Here is a 20,084-nt window from a genome sequence, read left to right on the forward strand (position 1 = left end):
TCCCCGCCCCCCGCGCGCCCCCGCCCCCGGAGCCCGGACGCCCCCCGCCCGGCCCGCCCCCAGCGCCGGGAAGCCCGCCTGCGCCGCGGGCCGAGTGGAGGGCGCGGGGCGGCCTCCGCTCGGCTCCTCCGCTGCCGCTCCGCGCACGGGCCCAGGCGCCGCCGCGCGCCCCTCCTGGAGGAGGAGAAGGAGGAGAAGGAGGAGAAGGAGGAGGAGGAGGAGGAGGAAGGAGGCGGGAGGAGGAGTTGCGGGAGAGGAGGGACGAGCGCGGCAGTCGCGCCGGCGCTGGGCGAGGAAGCGGAGCGGGCCGCCGCCGGGTGAGCGTCTGCGGAGCCGAGTCGGAGGCTGGGTCTGGGCTTTGCTTTCTGCTCCCTCTTCTCCGTAACCCGGGAAACTGGCCGCGGGGGGCTGCTGCTCCCCTCGGGGCGGCGGGGGCGGATCCGGCGCTCGCCGGAATGGGGAGGCCGTCCGGCGCGCCTGCAGCCCGGGGTCCCGGCCGGCGCGAGGCCCCGGCCGCCGCGGCGGGTCCGCGGGCGGGGGGGCCGGCGGGGAGCGGCGTCCGGGAAGCCGGGCCGGGCGGCGGGGAGGCCGGGCCGGGGAGGGCCGAGGCCTGCTTCCGCCGGGCGCCGGCCCGACCCCTCGGCCTCCCCTGTCCGCGGCGCGCCGGGCCGGGCCTCCGCCTTTGTTGCCCGCAGCCCCGCCGGGGAGAGGCCGGGGCTCGGCGAGGCCTGGGGCGGCGGCGCGGGGCCTGCGCGGCTCGCACCCCGCCGCTCGGTCCCGCGCGGCCCGGCCCCGGCCCCCGGCCGCGGTCCAGGGGCCGCAGGGCGGGCTCGGGAGGGCCCAGGCCGCGTCGCCGCCGCCGCCCCCGCCCGCCGGGAGGTCGCGCGGGGGGCCCCCCGTGTGTGCAGCGCGTGACGGGGCCGCCTGATAGGATTTACTTACGCGGATGTGGGGGCTGTGGAATTTGAAACTGCCCCTGGAGCCGACACAGGCCTGAATTCTCAATTTGCTTCAGGACTTGGCAACTTCAGGGACACCATTGTGGCTCGTTAGGTAGCACAACTATTGACATCTCTCGGTGGCAGGTCCTGGCACAGAACTTGGAATGTGTGCAGCAGGCCGGATGCCAACTTCGCGTTCAGTCGGAATGGGAAACGCGGGGCTCCCGCCCCCACCTTGTGGGATTAGGGGCCAGGTGGGAATATGCGGTAAAACCCAGGCTTCCGGTAATGAGACCGAGAACGTTTGAATTGGGTTCAGCGGGTGTTTCTTGAGCGTCCACCCTGGGGAGGGCAACGTGCTACTTTGTGTGAGGACGCAGGACGTAGTAATCCCAATAAAATTGTGAATGAGACACCAAATCCGTTTTTAATTGCCTGTGTTTCTTGGAATACAGCTCTGTTTTGTAATCAAACAAAAGTAAACTGCCGTCTACTCTGAGATGAAATATCCGAGGTGTTCTCAACCGTAGTAAGCATAAATATATCTTGACTTAAAAAAAAAAAAAAAAACAACCGACAAAGAACGACGTGGAATCCACTTAGCTGATTCGAATGAATGAATTTTAAATGGAGTACTTAGTGCTATGGAGAGTCGGCGCTGTTTAAAAACATCAGTGATGTTGTTCACCAAGTTTCACAGAAAAAAACCACAAAAAGGTAGCCTGTGAGACACCTCTTTTCCTGTGTGCTCTCTAATTTTCTCATGCTGCATCACCGAGTGTGAATGCTGTAACTTTCAGGATCTGTCGCTGTTCTAAACACAGTACGTGGCCCCAACCCCTGATACCATCCTCCATGTTTTCTGCCTTTGGGGAAGCTGGCTCACCTTTCTCAGAAGAACTTGGGGTTTGGCAAGTGCTGTCCACGGTTTGATCTGGTTAAGGATGAGCCCTTAACCCTTTTTAGGTCTCCATTTGGCATCTCTTTTGAAATACTTTCTCCTTTTATTATCATCTTTAAGTGCCTTCTAAATCGGTGGGGGTACCTCGCACTGCCCCTTTCCTCTTCTTTTGGTGGGAAGATAGGGCAGGCCTTAACATGGCCTCCGAGGGAACCAGGGGCACACCCTGGGATGTCACGCGGCACCCTCCCAAGGCAGCACCTTGCAGGGAGTGGCAGAGAAAGGGTTTGGGTGCCCTTGACCTGGGCCGTAGCCGACTTGGGCTGGGCCATGACCTCAGAGGAGAAGCTCTGCAGCACTCACTGGATTCCTACTCATCTTGCCATCCTGAGTGTCCCTTTTAACAGCCGCCTTTTTGGGGAACAGAAGCAAGAGTCTGCTTAAGACTGTCTTGTTATGTAACGTCATTCCTCAGAGAAAACCGGTAGTTTTCTCCATTGTGGTGAGTTTTCAGGAAACTTTTATGTTACTAACGGTGGGTATCTTTGATTTTGCTCATAGGAGTAATTGTGTGATCTTAAAAAGTCACGGTATAGTCTGAAAATGGGAAATGTTGTGTCCACTTCTGAATTTGTGGCAATTACTGTTGTCTCAAAAATACGCAGTCATGTGAAATGGGTTGATACACGAATATGTTGAGTATGAGGTCAGATACCCCATGTTGTTTATAATATAGTACAACTAATGGATGTGTGTGCATCTCTTTTAATACGTGATAAAGTTAGGTAGGTAAGTAACAACCTAAGCTATGGTCACCTTTTGCTGTTTTGTTTGTTGTGTCTTTTTTTTTTTTTTTTTTTTTAAGTTCATTTATTTTGAGGGAGAGAGAGCGTACGTGAGGGAGGGGCAGAGAGAGAGAATCCCAGTCAGGCTCCTTCTTGTCAGCACAGAGCCCAATGGAGGGCTCGATCTCATGGGGACTGTGAGGTCATGACCTGAGCTGAAACCAAGAGTCCGGCCATGACCGACCGACTGGGCCACCCAGGTGCCCCTGTTTGTCGCATCTTTTATGGGAAGCGAAGATTATCTATTTCAGTTCTTGGTCCTCATCCCTAATCTTTTTCCAGTTTTGGAAATGGCACATCTGTGGTGCCTGAGTACTTTTGTGAAATTACTCCTTTTACAAGGGAGAAATTTATAGTACTAGTGTATGGCATAAAAAGGGGGAACTTTCTTGTGTGACTAGATTGATCGAAAGAGTAGTTCGGGCAGTAAAGGCGAAAGAGCAGTGGGGACATGTTTTAAATTGTATTGACAGTGAAACTGTCATTAATGTTTTTGTGGTTTGTTACTCTGTACGGTGTGTTTCACTAATGAGCAGTGAAGGCTTTAGGACTAAGGGCACATTTGGCTTGGGTCTTTGATGATCCATAACAAACCTTAAGTTTTACTTAGTTGGAACAATCATATTAGGTGGCTGTTGGTCTTGTTGATGTTTCAAGAACAGACGTACTCAGATAAAGTCATTTAAGATTTCAATCTTCATGTTGCAACCGAGGACCTTTTGGAGGTGTTTGCTCTTTAGTATGCATTACTAGCCTTGTGACCTTGAATACATTTTATGTCTCCTCTGAGTCTTATTCCTTCTGTGGGTCTGATGTGAGGATAATAAATCCACCTGACAGTTGTTGTGAATATATATTTCGTTTAAAGTAAAATCCAAACTCTCCGTCTTGGGCTACAAGATTTCCGCCTAGTTCTTCAGCTCATCTTGAATCCCCTTCTGTGTCTGACCAAATAGTTATACTCTGTCCTTTCTATTCCCTAACGTTGCAGGCTGCTTCTGGCTTCCTCATCTTACATGGTAGTTCTGTTTGCCTAGCATGTTCTTCCTGTGGTTGGTTCATTCTCAGACCTTAACGCCAGGTTCACCGCATCGGGGAAGTCTTTACTGTTCCTAACAGCTCCTTCAGTAGTCCTGTCTAATCAGGTCTTATCAGTTTGTATGTTTTCTCATAACGTTTATTTCAGTCTGTAACTATTTTGTTTATTTGTTTTGGTCTTTCTCCACATGTAAGTCCCACATGGGCCAGCCGTGGCCTGTGGTTCTTCTGTCTCTCCCTAACACAACCCGTGGGGACATGGACAAAAAGTGATTATAGTTTTTACGTTGGTATCTACACATCAAAGGCAAGGATGTGCTGTAGATCATAGAAATCTGGTGTTTTTTTTTTGTGTTGCTTATTTATCCCCATCTGAGCTGATCTTAGCTAAATGAATCACAGCACTAATAATGCCAAAGTTTTTATAGCTACGTGGCCCAAGTAGCCTCACACCATGAGAACTGCTTTTTTTTTTTTTTTTAAAGTAAGCTCTATGCCCAACGTGGCAAGCAGCTCAGTGGCTGCTCCTAAGACTCACCAACCCCAAGATCAAGAGTTGCATGCTCTACCGACTGAGCCTGCCAGGTACTCCAAGAACTGTCTTTTTTTTTTTTTTTTTTTTTTTTTAATGTTTATTCTGAGAGAGAGAGAGAGAGTGCGTGAGTGGGGGAGGAGCAGAGAGAGAGGGAGACACAAAATCCAAAGCAGGCTCCAGGCTCTGAGCTGTCAGCACAGAGCCCGACGCAGGGCTCAGTCTCACGGACTGTGAGATCATGACCTGAGCTGAAGTCGGACGCTTAGCCGACTGAGCCACCCAGGTGCCCCCAAGAACCTTCTTTACCTGTAGAGCAGGCATCCCAATAACAACAACATTCACTCATGTGTCCAACTGGCTGATCACAAAGACTGGGCATCTAGCCTTGAATTTCAGCTCTGAATTTATAGGGGAGGTTTTTATTTTAGTTTTAAACTTTTATTTAAAGTTTATTTACTTAGTTTGAGAGAGAGAGGGAGAGAATGAGTGGGGGAGGGGCAGAGAGGGAGGGAGGGAATCCCAAGCAGACTCTGTGCTGATGTAGGGCCCAGTCCCACGAACCACGAGATCAGGACCTGAGCTCAAATCCAGTCAGACACTTAACCGACTGAGGCACCCAGTGCCCCACTCCCCTTTTCTAAAGTTTATTTATTTTGAGAGAGAGAGAAGGAAGGGCAGAGAGAGGAAGAGAGAGAATCCTAAGCAGGTTCTGCACTGTCCGCACAGAGCCCGATGCAGGCCTTGAACTCACAAACCTTGAGATTATGACCTGAGCTGAGATCAAGAGTCAGAAGCTCAACCCGCTGAGTCACCCAGGTGCCCCTATAGGGGAGGTTTTTAAAATAAATCTGTCTTATTTGCCTTATCTGTAAAATTGTAATAGTGCCTTTCTCAGCATTGGTGTGAAAATTAAATGAGAAATGCGTGTAAATGAATGGGTTCAGTGCCTTGAATATAATGAGTGCTAATAGTAATAATTAGTTTAAAATATACTGTGATTAGTTAAAAGGAGTATTCTGGGTAATCAGTAACCTTTATGGAAGACTTGGTTTTTCTTGTTAAGGAAGCCCTGTGTGGGGAAAGGGCGTAAGACCAAAGGGACAAGAGAAATGAAAATAGGAAAGACGAGACAAGCCCACAGAAGTTTAAATGGTGCCAGCTGCAGAATTGTAAGGGTTACAAACGTGAGCAGCCATTGAGCTGCCTGGCACTGGGTCAGCGCAGTCAGTCTGAGGGAGCCGGAGAACGCAGAGGTTCCGTGCGCTTGCAAAGCCCCAGGCTCTTGTGTTTCTGCTGTTTTAATCTTTTTAAAATCACTGTTAACAACCATCACACTGAAATGTTTTCTTCAAATTATTAAAAGGGCATCACACTTGGAGACTATGTTTGGGGAGAGGTGGCTGTGCCATTGTCCTTGGGAGCAGACTGTTGAGTAATAGAGAAGAAAGAAGGAAGAAAAGACGGAATATCTCTGAAGGCCTGGGAGACAAACCGTTATCCTGAAGACGTCACTATGCCATCCTGAAATTTTCCCGCAGGTAAATTTGGTCATCTTAAGGGGCATCAGTCTACATAGAGCACTTGAGTGACAGCATGAGATCGTATTTAATACACACACTTGTGCTTAGGGTTTCCCTTTTAAGAGAACGAAAAGAATATATGGTTCCTATTAGAAGAGATTTCCATCAAAAACAATTTTAAGAGTTGAATGTTACTCTTTGGAACTATTTAGAAAAGGTGTGTTCATCAAGGACCCTAGGTGGCCTGCTCTTTGCCACTCCTGCTGGTGGTTTTTTTCAGTGATTGGTGTTATTCTGGGTACACCAATAACACGGGATGGTTGAAGCAACAGGGCTGATATGCCTGTAGCGTAAGGTGAATTCTCATTGGTAGACTTGTTACTTTGTATGATTTTCCTTTTGTGAATTTTGTTTTGGTGTTTATAGTAATGAGATGTTTCTTATTAAGGCTTAATTTTGGTTTTAAAGGAAATATCTTCATTCTGTGACAATAGTCGTTTTCATCTGTTGACATTGCTTTTGAAAGTGACAACCATATACTTAGGGAATAACATTATTACCAAATATCAGAGTGACAGAATGCGTAAGCGTGTAACATACATGGAATTGTATTAGGATTTTAGTAGTTTTGTATATTTGCAGAATTACTGCATTTCGTTGTTTTGTTTTTTTTTTAAGTTTATTTATTTTGAGAGAGAGTGCACACATGTGCACGAGTGGGGAAGAGGCAGAGAGAGAAGGAGAGAGAGGATCCCAAGCAGGCCCCACATTGTCAGTGCAGAGCCCGATGCGGGGCTTGAACTCACAGATCGTGAAATCATCCCTGAGCCGAGATCAAGAGTCAGACGCTTAACCCACTGAACTACCCAGGCACCCCTGCATTTTAGAATTAGAAGGAACCTTCTGATTATTGGTCAGCTTCATCTTTACACAGATGATGAGGAGACTGAGACTAATAGCAGTTAACTAATCTGCTCAAAGTCATGGACCACATTTCTAGCAGATTTCAGGAAGGATGGAGTCTGATGTCGGCGACTCTTCTCGTGGTTGATGCAGGATGTTTTCATTTGCTCTTAGGTGGTGGGGAGTTTGGATTGTGTCTTTGTGGATGATGTCACAGTTGAGCTGGCTCTGGTAAGGTGACCTTTGTTTGGGAGGAGCCCTGGGTGGCGGGGACGTTATCTCAAACAGGGTGAACAGCAGGAGCTATAACATCAACGTAGAGATTCTTTTCTCCCTTTCCTAAGCAAGGTTACCTGTGTTCTGTTTTAGTTTGCTTCCTTGATTTGATGGAGCTCATTCTTCTAATAACTTCCTGAGAAAGGAGATGGGGGAGGTGTTTTTTTTAATGACCTCGTGGGAAACCATGTATGTTTCACATAATCTGACTTCCAGTCTGGCTGCATACACAGTTCCGGGTGATGAGTTTAATCAGGACGGAATGGGTGCTGCTGCAGTGACAGATGAACTCTGGGGTTCGTGTGTGTAAATACAGGCTGTTTCTTACTTTCCCCATGTCCGCACTGGGCCTGGGGCTCCTCTGCCGTTTTCCTTTGGACCCAGTCTGCTTTCGCCTGCGGTTCCCCGTTGATCACCCATGGCTCTGAGGCACCACAGCAGGTGCAAAGGGGAGCCGATGGGTCATATGCTGGCACTGAAATGTTTGGCCCAGAAGTGACACATGTCACTTTTCTCACACATTTACCAGAACCAGTCACATGGCCCTGCAAGGGTGCTGAGAAGTGTGGAGGTGCGCAGGAAGTCACTGGCTGTAAATGTGCACCGTACTGAAAATAAATGTTCCCTTGGAATTTTGAAGACATTGCACCACCAGCTTCCAGTGTTACTGAGTTAGTTGCTATCTGTTTCCCAATCGTCTGTATGTATTTTTTTTCCTCTTTTTTGGGGAACTTTTGGTACCTTCTTATTATCTCCTCTCCTTCTAAATTTTAAAATTTCATTACGGTGTGCCTGATTATATTGTCTTTTCTTCTTTGGCTGTACAGAGCATCGCATGGATCCTTTCAGTCTGTAAGCTTGTGTTGTTCGGTTATGGGAAAATTTTTTAAATTTCTTTTATGATTTCTTCCCTTTCGTTTCCTTCTCTTGACTGAAGCTCTTCTTCATCAGATGTTGGACTTCCAGGATCGGTATATTGATTTTCTTAGTTTTTGCCTCAATTTTTTAAGCCAGAATAAAAATGACAACAGCAAACATAGATCTTTGGGCCTTCCTTAATTGTTAGTAGTTTGTAAAAAAATTCTCAAAGGGTCTAATCTACTGGATACTTTAACCAGTGAGGCCTTACTTTGTCATAGGCAGTGAACACAGTGAAATTTTGTAGGGAATTGACAGAGATTTTAACTTTTTAATGTGTACTTTAAATGTATAAATGTATACCTTAAAAATTTAATCTGTATATACCTATAGACAGTGATGAACGGGTGTAGAGGTGTGCTACTTTTTTTAAAGATTTTATTTTTAAGTAATCCGTAACCCAACATGGGGCTCGAACTCACGACCCGACCCCAAGATGAAGAGTTGTATGCTCCATCCAGGCACCCCGAGTGTGCTACTTAAAAAATTTTTAAATACTAAAATCTGAATTACAAAATTAAAGGAGAGTGAATTTGCTTCATTAATCAGTTCTTAGGAGCCAGTTCGTTAGCATTTTAAATGATTGAATTTATGAACATTTTCATATTCAACTTAATAGAAATATGTTTGACACAGTTAAAAAGATGCTTTGGAATGCTCATGGAAAATTTGTTCCCTGCAGGTTAAATTTCTAAGTCTCTGCACATTTTTACTTCCATTGAATCAGGTACTTTTAGGGGTGGATGTGCTTTAGAGGTCAACCTCTTTATTTCATGTGGGAAAACAGACTCAGGGAGGAGATTCACTCAGTGTCACACAGCAGACTGGTTCTAGTGCTGCCCTCTAGTTTTGTGTCAATAGCCTATAAAGTGGGAGTGTATTGCGGTGCCCGGGTGGCTCAGTCGGTTAAGGGTTCGACTTTGGCTCAAGTCGCGATCTCGCGGTTCGTGGGGTCTGCGTCGGGCTCTGTGCTCACCGCTCGGAGCCTGCAGCCTGCTTCGGATTCTGTGTCTCTTCTCTCTTCCCCTCCCCCACTTGTGCGCTCGCTCGTGCGCGCTCTCTCTCTCTCTCTCTCTTTAAAAAATAAATAGATGTAAAGTGGGAGTTTATTTATCACTTGAAAATTTACTAGAGCTTCTTAACTCACTAAATTTGAAATTATATGGCAACTTTAAGTCCATTTTTCTTAACTTTGTTACCTTTAAATTTCTTTACCTTTGTAACCGTGTAAATATTCGTGTTACTTTTTAAAATGAAGCTCATTGTGTAAGATCTAGAGGCCCTGAGAGAAGTCAAAGCAGTTCTCGTAACGACTTTTCATTTATCTTTATTTACACGTAGTCGTGAAGAACTGACGAGTAGGAAATCTCACCCTGTGCTCAAGCCGGCAAGTTAGCCTTGATGGGTGCTGCCGCAGGACATGATGCCCCTGGGTCAGAGATACAGGACTTCGTTACGCAGGTGCGGCACCGTCAGCCTTCGTGCCAAGTCCCCATGCACCAGGGCTGTGTTGGGAAGGGGATGTCGGGGCAGAGGAGAAAGCAGGAGACGAGTTGGGTGGCAGTTAAGTAACGTGGACAAGACGGACTAGTAGCGTGGAGCAGTGTGGCGGTAACAGGTGATCGGACTCTGCGTACATCTCGAAAGTAGCTGAGACGCGACCCTGGATGCGGTGTGTGAGGAGAGCCCCGGATGGTTGTGGACGTTTTCGTCTGAGCGGTCGGAAGGATGGAGTCACCGCAGACCAGAGAGGGAAAGGCTGCAAGCAGAGCAGATCTGGGGCTGGGACCGGAAAGAGCCAGAGTGTATTTTGGAACATGTTACCTTGGATATCCCTAAGTCAGTGAATGGCCGTGTCGAGGAGGGAGCTGCCCGAAACCAGGCTGAATAAAGATGCAGATTCGGGAGTGGAGGACACAGCGGTGGTGTTTCGGGCGTGAGGGTGAGCGACGTCACTGTGGGGCGTGAGTGAAGGGATTGGAGGCACAGCGGTCTGAGTAGGACTGATGAGAGCATCTCAGGTCGGGACTGAGGACGGGTACTGGCTTGGCAGTGGGGACGTCATGGGTGGCGGTGACCAGAGCTAGACGTCTAGGTCTGGCGTGCTAGAGGTCTCTGGTGTGGGCAGAAGGGAAGATGGGAGAAAGGGAATAGTAGGCCTCGTGTGCCTGTTTTCCCAAGGTGTTGTGTGGCAAAGGGGATTAAAGAGATGGGACCACAGCTGGCGGAGAAAGGAGGGTCAGGACAAGTGTGCTTGTACAGGTATATGGGAAATGTCGTTTTAGGAGTGATCCGGTAGAGCGGGGAAATGGTTGGGAGATGAGGGAGGTCTGGTCCATGGCGGCGGGGGCTTTGGAGAGGTGTGTGGGTCGGTAAAGTAACAGGATGGTTCTGTCCGATTTTCTCCTCACGTCCTCAGTGTTCTCAGTGAAGTAGGAAGCTGGGCCATCGGCCGAGACTAAAGATGGAGGAGTAAGCGTTAAAGGTGTGAGGAAAGATGTGGGCTGGTTGGTGGGGGGCCGAGTAGAAATGCGGTGTGATTTCCAGGCGGCATTAAGGCGCCACCTGGGAGCTTCACGGTCAGGACTGTGCAGTGGGGCCCGGCAGAGTGGCTTCGTGTTTCTCCAGCCACGTTTCCCTGTCAGGCGTGGTGTGGGCTGAGCTGCATGTCGCCAGTGCCGCCTCTGGCCAGGCGAGCGTTTCAGAGTGAGCGTGGGGAAGGGACTTGAGGGTATATGCTACGAGGGACTGTGATTTAGCAGGGAATGTAAACCGAGCAAGGAGTCAAGAGGGTCATTGAAACGCTGGTGGGTTTATTGCTCGTTCCGAGTTCGTAGTCTATACTACGTCTGTGTTAATTAACTCTGCAAAGCTTAGATTGAGTATTTCAGGCCAGACCCTGTATGCACTCATCACAATTAAATGTCAGATTGGCAGAAACTTGTTTTCGGTGGGGTGAGCAGAAAGAGAAGACTGCCTGGGTTCTAATGAAAGAAAAATAATATAATATTCTTACCTGTTGATTTATGTTTTTGTACAGTCATGGCCAAACTGAAAGCCAAGAAAAGGCCTTGCATTTTACTCACCATACCCTTTAAAAAAGTAAGTTAAGAACGAACAAACTCACAGACTTTATTCTTTAAAAAAATTTTTTTGTTGTTTTTTTTATTTTTGAGAGAGACAAAGACAGAGTGTGAGCAGGGGAGGGTCAGAGAGAGGGAGACACAGAATCCGAAGCGGGCTCCAGGCTCCGAGCTGTCAGCACAGAGCCCGATGCGGGGCTCGAACCCACGGATCGCGAGATCACAACCTGAGCCGAAGTCGGGACGCCCAACCGACTGAGCCACCCAGGCGCCCCGAGACCTTATTCTTTTAAAAATTCTATATTCGTTATAGAATATTTTGAAAATAAAGTATTGAAAACAGTATTTACAGAGCATTCTGTGCTCCAGATGGCAGTTCTGCTCTATTTCTTTCTGGTCTGCTGTTCCCCCCTATTCTTTCTACATAATCGAGACCACACTGTACATATGATTTTGTTTCCTGTGTTTTTGCACTTAACAAATGAACAATATGAACTTCTCCCTCATGTTATTTATAACCCTGTATAAATTCAATGTTAGCGGTTCCCTAAAGTTCCATTGTGTAGATGTGCTAGAATTTTGTTTACAGTTCTCACACTGTTGGAAATTAGAATGTTTCTGATTCTTAAAATTTATTTTTTATCATATATAATAATGCAGGAGACATTGTTATGCTTTGGTTTTATGTTATTTCTAGAAGAGTTATAAAAACGGCATTATGGTGTCAAAGAGGATGAATACTTTTTTTGAAGTTTATTCTGAGAGAGAGACTGTGGGAGCGAGCAGGGGAGGGGGAGAGAGAGAGAGAGAGAGAGAGAGAGAGAGAGAGGAAGAGAGAGTCCCATGCAGGCTCCGCGCTGTCAGCACAGAGCCCAGTGGTGGGTCTCGAACTCATGAAACTGAGAGATCATAACCTGAGCCAGAATCAAGAGTCGGACACTTACCTGACTGAGCCACCCAGGCACCCCCAAAGAAGATAAATATTTTTAAGAGTTGCATAAACCAAGTTTTTTTTTTTTTACAACTATATTAAGACATTTTCAAATGATAAATATCATCATTTAGAAAAACGTTTGCTGATATGAGTTGTGAAAGGTCATTACTATTTTAATTTGCATTTCGTTGATTCTTATCAGGGTCAGTATTTTTTTGTGCACATGTTGAGCCAGTTGGTTGTCCGTGTGGAAAAACGCAAATTAATCCTTTCTATAAATCAATACTAGATTAATCAAGGATGTACACGTGAAAAGCAAAACTTCAGTACTTTTATAAGAAATAGAGAAAGAGTGTATGATTTCAGTACTGGAAGGATTTCTTAAGACAACAAAAGGGGCACATGATGAAAGAAGCCAGACCCAGGCAACTGAAGTAAAATGAGGAACTTCCTCATGGTGCCACAAAAAGAAGAAAGTCAAGATACAAGTTACTGTACAGCTGTAGGAAAAAGAAGGTAGACGGTTCATACGAACTGATGTGGACTGATTTCTAGGTGTCTGAAATGTACCTGCTGTGTCTTAAATCTTTTTGTTCTGTGTATTTAATCCCTCGTTTAATCATTTTCCTCGCAATAAAGAAAACAGAAAAATGTTTGAACGTCACACCATTTTGTATTCCCACCAGCGTGGTTCCGGTTTCTCTGCATATTTGCTTACAATGTGTGTGGTATCACGGTGGCTTTAATTTACGTTTTCTTAATGACCAGTAACATTAAGCACCTCTTCATGTGCTTATTAGCCATTTGTACGTCTTTGATCTGATCCTGTCTTCTGTTCATTTAAATTTTTTTTTTAAGGTTTATTCATTTTTGAGAGATGGAGAGTGACAGCACAAGTGGAGGAGGGACAGAGAGAGGCAGACACGGAATCCGAAGCAGGCTCCAGGCTCTGAGCTGTTGGGGCCCAAACTCACAGACCTGAGAGCATGAGATCATGACCTGAGCCGAAGTCAGACGCTTAACTGACTGAGCCACCCTGGTGCCCCTCTTCCGTCCATTTAAAGCATCGGTTGTCTTATTCAGTTAAAGAGTTCTTTATCTGGGTGCATGTGCTTTATCAGATATGTGATACACAAATATGTTTTCCTGGTCTGTGACTTGCTCTCTCTTGATGTGTTTTGCAGCGTAAAAGTTTATAATTTGAACGAAGTCCTGAAGTTGAGTAGTTTTCTTGAAGTAGGTTTCTCGGTTGCACGCTGTTCGACCAGCGTGATGGAGAGAGGATTTATCAGCCTTCTCGTTCTGTCATGCCGAGAGAATACTTGCTTGACTCCCGTTTCCAGATGAGGAAACTGAAGCGCCGATGTCCCGGTCATTAGGAAACGCTGGCTGTGATTTGAACTCAGGCAGTGTGGCCCTGCGATCCGTGCTCTGTGTCGCTAGGCACCCGTCCCTGGTGTTATGCTAATACAGTCAGAAAAGGTGGACGTTTCTAGATGATGCACCCCGTGTCAGCGCTTGTCTGTTACTTGGCCCCTTCCCTGTGACTTGGGCAAATTGTTAAACTTCCTAAGGGTTGGCTTGCCCTTCTATAAAATGGACATGAAGATAGTACCTTGCAGATAGAGCTCTTGTGAGGATTCACGAAGACTAACGTGCATCTTTAAGGACGAAGTCACCTCCGTATGGGCGGCGGATGTGCTGGTATTGCTAATGGAAGTCCTTTGGGAGCAGAGGTGCTGAGAGTGGTGGCAGGACCGGCTCCTCTCCTTCCCGGGTGTCCTCTGGACGCGGATGGACATAACTTCCTCCACAGCGCTTCCCTCAGTCTTCTGCAGATGTCTGTTTGCTTACCTTCTGGACTAGAATCCAAGGGTCCTGGAGGGGAAGGACTTCATCTGTCATCCCCGTGTTTTTACTAGGGCTGGAGGCTAATCTCCTTAGACTTTTCAAGCAGGTGCCGTGTTCTATCAGTGTCAAGACAAGGATGTCACCTGGAGTGATCAATGAGGCAGAAGAGGGAGGCACAGAGATGGGCGTAAGTTAAGGAAACTTAGAGAAATCCTCGTGAACGATGAGAATCTGAGCAGCACTTGCTGTATGGGGCGAACCCCAGGGGGGCATGGTTGTCAGGTGTCGGGGATTGGGGCTGGATGAGGTATCCGTTCCTGGTATCTGTAGGGAGCAGAGCCACTGGAAGGGTCCCGTGGTGAATAGGGAAGCAAAAAGACTGAAATGTGAGAGTGAGGTACACGGAATGACACAGGGCATGAAGGGGAGGAATTTGCATCTTGAGATTAGCAGCTAGGGAGAATGGAGAACGGTTTGGGAAGATTTAGGGAAAGATGGATGAGGAAAACTGTGAGACCTTTGACCCTGAGGGCATCAGAGCCCTGCTTTTCTTGCTAAGAGGTTACTGAAACACACAAGTACATATTCTTTTCCCTAGACAGACTATTGTCTGTTAATTTAAATTTTTTAAGAGAGAAAGGGAGAGAATTGTAAGCAGGCTGCACACTCAGCACAGAGCCCCATGTGGGGCTTGAACCCATGAACTGTGATACCATGACCTGAGCTAAAATCAAGAGCTGGCTACTTAACTGACTTAGCCACCCAGGTGCCCCCAATTTTTTTTTTTTTTTTTTTTTTAGAGCAAGCAAATGGAGAAGGGCGGGGGGGAGACAGAGAGGGAGAGAGAGAGAACATCTTAAGCATGTTCCATGCTGAGCATGAGCCCAACGTGGGGCCGGATCCCACAATCCTGGGATCATAACCTGAGCCAAAATCAAGAGTCGGACACTCAGCCGAGCCCCCCCAGGAGCCCCCAGGCCTGTTTTCTCAGTGTGCAGCATGGTGGTGGTGGTTTTGTAGGAAAGTGAAATGCGCTTACTGGGTACAGAAAGATCTAATGCAGGATTCCCCTACTGTCTGAAAGCAGAGCATTCCTATGAAACCTTTTGTAAGCCAAAATGGTGCAAACTGAAGAAGCAGGTATCATTAATTTGTATGGAAAATGTTTTGAGCATTTCCAGACCCCAAAAATAACCTTTTACTTCTCCGATACCTTAGAACACATCTTGCAAACAGATGCACAAAATAAATCGAGATAAAGCACACGTGCTCGCACAGTTCACAGCTCTGGCAGCTGGATGCTGAGATGCTGAGTGTGTTTCCCGGGGTTCCCGGGGTTCCCGGGGAAGGAGCTGGGTGGCTCCGCTCCTACCGCCTCTGTACCGGCCCACTGCAGAACACACACCGAATGCTAGTTTTGCTTTTCGCCTTTTCCGCAAAAGCAGAAATCCTCTCTGGGTTTCTTCCAGTCGGCCAAAGCAGGTACTGATGTAGGTCTTTTTGTGAAAGCAGCATGGCCTAAGGCACAGTTTGAAAGCAGAGGATACCTGGGTAGAAAACGGCGCTCTCTTGGCCTTCCTGACCCTGTCCCTGGTCACTAGAGGTGTAATCATCGATATGTGGATGTTCTTTGAGAGATTCACTCCGTGTACGTAAGCATATAAACACGTGCACACCGGGACCGTGCACGTTAGCGTTTCACTTTGCAGCTTGCCCTCCACCAGCCGTGTATCTTGGGCCTCTTTGTTTATCTGCATAATACTCCATCGTACTGCTGGGTTATAACTTACTAAACCAGTCCACTGATTTTCGATGTATATTATTCTTGTTACCTGATCTCTAGGCTAACTAACTCCGCATTTTTGCCAAAATAAATCATTCCGTAAATGTCTGCATAGTGATTAAATGGGCTCATTCTGTAGAATCCGTTCTGTGATCTTAGGCATGTCCCTTAATCTCTGCCTCAGCTTCCCCATCCATAGAGTGGGTTTATTATTGTTTTTACTACTACTCTTAGCTGCAAACACCTGTGTGGCCTGATATGTGCTAAGTGGTGTTGTAAGGACACATTTAAACCTCACAGCATCCAACTTGAGTGGAAGACACTGTTATTTCTAAGATCACACACTGTTAAACGGTGGAGCCAGGAAGTATGTGAGTCGCGCGTTCAGGTTCCACAGGAGTGCTTTCCACTCTGTGACACTGCTTCCTGCGCGGTACTGGGATTACAGGGTTAGAAGGGTTAAATGGGATGCACTATATTCTGAAGGCTTAAACCAAAGCCTGGCATGTATCAGGCCAATATGTGGTCTGTACTTACCAGTACTGGGTACATATCAAGTAATGCTAGCTTTTGAAAAGATTTAATGCTGTAGGGAACATCAGTTTCCATATGTCCTTGCTTTGGCATGAGTATATATTGAAAACGCAAATTCCTAATCACGTAATTACTTGGTTAAAGCATATGTGAATTTAAAATTTGATAAACATTTTCAAATAATTCTCCACAAATTGTGCCAGTTTAAACTTCAACAGTAAGTAAGTGCTCAGTTTTTCATACCCTTGCCAACATTGTTACTGATGTACCTTTTTTCAGACTCAGCGGTAAAATATATTACCTCGTTTTTTTTAAATTTCCTTTTCAGTGGCTTTAAAAGAAAAATGTTTATTTACTTACTTTTGAGAGAGAGAGCATGAGTGGTTAAGGGGCAGAGAGAGAGGGAGAGAGAGAATACCAAGCAGGCTCCACACTGTTAGTGCAGACCCCGATGCGGGGCTTGATCCCACGAACCGTGAGATCATGACCAGAGCTGAAATCAAGAATTAAATGCTTAAGTGACTGAGCCACACAGGTGCCCATCTTTCAGTGGATTTTTAAAGTTGAGATTGAATATATCTACAGTTAAAGTCTGTGGAGTTTTAACAAGTGTATTCAGTTATGTAACCATGGCAATCAAGATACGGAATAGTTCCCAGGACCCCAGATTTCTTTAATTTCTTTGTTAGGAATGAATGGAGGCTCCTCTAGGATGGTGATGGGTCACTTGAATTTGTTTTCTTTCCCTCTCCCTCCCCCTCTTCCCCCTCCCTCTCCCCTCCCTCTTCATATCTCGTTTTCTTGCCATTCTTACTTCTGTTATTCTTTTTTTGTGAACTGTTCTTTTGTATATTATGCCCATTTGCTTACAGGATAATGTGCCTTTCTTGTACTGATTTCTAAGAGCACAGTCTGAGTTACAGAAATTAGTTCTTTGTCATGTGTTTGCAGTTTTCCTCCAGTTTATCTTTGGGCTTTAATTATGCCATTCTTTTGGCTGTCCAGAAATTTATAAATTTTCGTTGTTAGATTGTCAATCTTTTCCTCTACGGTTTCAAGGTTTTATGTTATGCATAGAAAGGCTTTCTGCAGTGCTGAGATTTTCAAAAAGAGTTTTCTCCAACTTTTGTATTATTTTTATTTGTAATTTGATCCTTCTGCACAGTATTTTTGTATCAGAAAATAAATGCCTTGCTTTTTCCACCACTTCCAAATGGTTATCCAACCTGTTTGTCATCATTTCTTGGATAATCCGTCTTCCCCCAAAAGTGTCACATGTTCTCTTGGCCACATACTCTTTTCATCTGTGTCTTGGCCTATTTCTTGGCTTTCTAGTCTTTTTTTCCCTCCCAGTGGTAAGCTATCTCATTCTCCCTCAGTTGTTCCTTTAGATTTTTTCTTAATCTTTTCATTGTTCATATGTCCAAGTTTATTTCAATATCATTTTGTCTGGTTTCTTGCAAAAATATCATTGATGTTTCTGTGGGATCTTGAGTTAATGTTTTGACAGGATTTAATTGTTTTTACCTACAAACAAGATGTGTCTATGTATTTGAGTCTCTTATGATCCTCTGAGGAGTTTTAAAGTTTTTCATGTAGTTCTGGACATTGTTTAAAAAGTAATTGAATCTTTTTTGAAACTATTATAAATAGAATCTAGTCTTTTATTATGTTGGCTTACTAGCTTTTTAAAAGCAAAGATTTACTAGTGGTTTTTACATCATAAATTGTGTAAGCAGTTGGTGGAGTGAGGTTTTTTTTCCCTCTTTTTTCCGCTCTTGGCTGTTCAGCCACATGTGTTATATTCTAGGTGTTCAGTCATGCCATCTGTAAATAATGCCAACTTGTCTCCTTCTTTCCAATATTTATACTTCCTTCTTACCCTTATCTAATTAATTAGGTAATATGTTGGAAATAATGCTAAATAACACTTGATAATTGGCATCCTTGTTGGCTTTCAGTGTTTCTTTTTTACTCATGTGAATCTTAGTTTTGTTATATATAGCATGTTAAATGTCCATCTACTTCTGTTTGAAGGAGTGTTTTTGAGGGGGTTCGGGTTGATGTCATTTTTTTCTGATCCATTTTGTGATTTATAGCTGTGGTCATATGATTTTGCTCCTTTGCTCTATGGTAAATTATAAATTTGTAAGTTCTCAGCCGTGCTGGCAGTCCTGAGATGCGCCTTACCTAGTTGAATCCTTTCCCTCGACACCCCGTTTTTTGCTGATATTTGAGATTTGTTTTTCAGGGACGCCTTGGGGGCTCAGTTGGTTAAGCATCTGACTCTTGATCTCACCTCAGGTCATGATCTCACAGTTCGTGGGATCAAGCCCCAGGTTGGGCTCTGCACTGACAGTGCTGAGCCTGCTTGGGATTTTCTCTCCCGCTCTCTGCCTGCCCCCTCTATCCGAATAAATAAATACAAAAAAAAAGTTTTATATATCAGCATTCATCAGTGAGATCAGTGGGTGTTTCTGGTTTTGTTTTTCGCTTTTTTTTAATGTGTTGTCTTTGTCCAGTGGTGATATTAATGTTCTTTGGCTTCAGAAATAAATTTGGGAGGTTTCTTTTTCTATGTCCTGACGTAGTTTAGTGAGTATTTAATGTCTTTATTGACTTGTCCCTTTTTCTCCCTGAAGAAAGAGAGGGCCTTCGTAGTTCTTTGAGAACTTTCTCAAGTTCTTTGACAGCTTTTAGCCTCTTTTGGATTCCTATCTCTTCTAGTGCAAATTTTGGTAATATATATGTTTTGCTGCAAAATTAGCCATTTTATCTGAGTTTCCAATTTTTACTGAGTTTTCAAAGTACTCTTAACATATCTTGATTTCTCACAGATCTGTAGTTACTACTGTCTTCATTTTAATATTCATATAATGTGTTTTTCCCTTTTCCTTGACTACAGCAGCCAGTTTTTCACCAACTTTTTGTTGTTTAATCAAAGAATCAACTCTTGTTTACTACTACTTTTTATTTTCTATTTCATTAATTTGCGTTTTCTTTCTTTTTTTTTTTTTGTGGCTCAAACTGCTGGTTCCCTGAATTGAATGCATAGTTTGTTTCTTATGATTCCTTACTGTTTAGTTTTGTAAATGTTTAAAACTTCTTTGAAGTTTTCTGTGAGCACAGTTTTAGGGTCTTTCAGAATCGCATCGATTTCGATCTGTAGCATTTTCATTATGTTTATGAAGAGTATGCCATTTTTGTTCTCATTGAGATTTCTTCTTTGATTCAAGAGAATGTTGGGTAATTTTTACTTATTTTTTCTGCTTTCCTTTTCAGTTTTATTGTCTAGTAAAGTGGCTAGTAGTCACTTGCCGAGGTATTTCTGATTTTTTAATTTGCCAACATTTTCAGTGTGGCCCACTCTGTTGTTACATTTAGTAACAATTCCATAAGTTCTTGAAAAGGAGATATATTCTCACTTTTTAGAGGATAGAATCCCAATAGAAAAAGTAATTATGTAATTTAAATCTATATCCTTCATTTTTGTTTATTTTATTTTCTTGGGCCGAAAGAGATACTTTAATGCTGTTCCATTTTGTGTGTAAAGATTTTTGGCACTTTTATTTTCTTTGTGGATTATACCTTATGTAATGTGCCCTGTTTTATTTTTGTATGACGATTTTTCTTGAACGTAACGCTGTCTTATGTTATTATTGTTACCCTAGCTTTCTTATTGATAGCATTTTCCTTTTTCATTCTTTTCTGTTAGAATATTTTTCCTGAAGCAGTTAGGATTGGCGTTTGTCAGTTCATTGGAAAACTTCACTGACGTATGGATCCATGTACTTTTAGACATTTTATTGTATTTTTAAAGTTTATTTATTTGGGTGGGGGGGGGGTGGGAAGCGCAAGTTGGGGAGGGGCAGAGAGAGCATCCCAGGAGGCTGGGCACTGTCAGCACGGAGTCCAGTGTGGGGCTTCAGCTCACAAACCAGGAGCTCGTGACCTGAGCTGAAATCAGGTGTTGGTTGCTTAACTGAGTGGGCCACCCGGGTGCCCCTAAACATTTTATTTTG

At 44.9% G+C, this 20,084-nt stretch overlaps 1 protein-coding gene across 11 annotated transcripts in view; it reads left to right on the forward strand.

Annotated features, from left to right (window-relative positions):
- Positions 1 to 225: 225 nt before the first annotated feature.
- SOCS6 (suppressor of cytokine signaling 6) overlaps positions 226 to 20,084 on the forward strand; it is a 58,489-nt gene continuing 38,630 nt past the window's right edge. For 2 of the 11 annotated variants that reach the window (XR_006195052.1, XM_042909595.1), the window contains exons 1-2: positions 226 to 317; positions 5,624 to 5,798. The gene's annotated coding sequence lies outside the window, so the exon portion shown is untranslated. Of the gene's footprint in view, positions 318 to 3,938; positions 4,311 to 5,623; positions 5,799 to 6,857; positions 6,915 to 9,218; positions 9,820 to 10,296; positions 10,363 to 10,917; positions 11,069 to 20,084 lie in introns of those variants that run through there. The other 9 variants (XR_006195046.1, XR_006195047.1, XR_006195048.1 and 6 more) reach the window with 9 other exon arrangements.

Source organism: Panthera leo, chromosome D3 (assembly GCF_018350215.1).
Source record: "Panthera leo isolate Ple1 chromosome D3, P.leo_Ple1_pat1.1, whole genome shotgun sequence".
NCBI lineage: Eukaryota > Metazoa > Chordata > Mammalia > Carnivora > Felidae > Panthera > Panthera leo.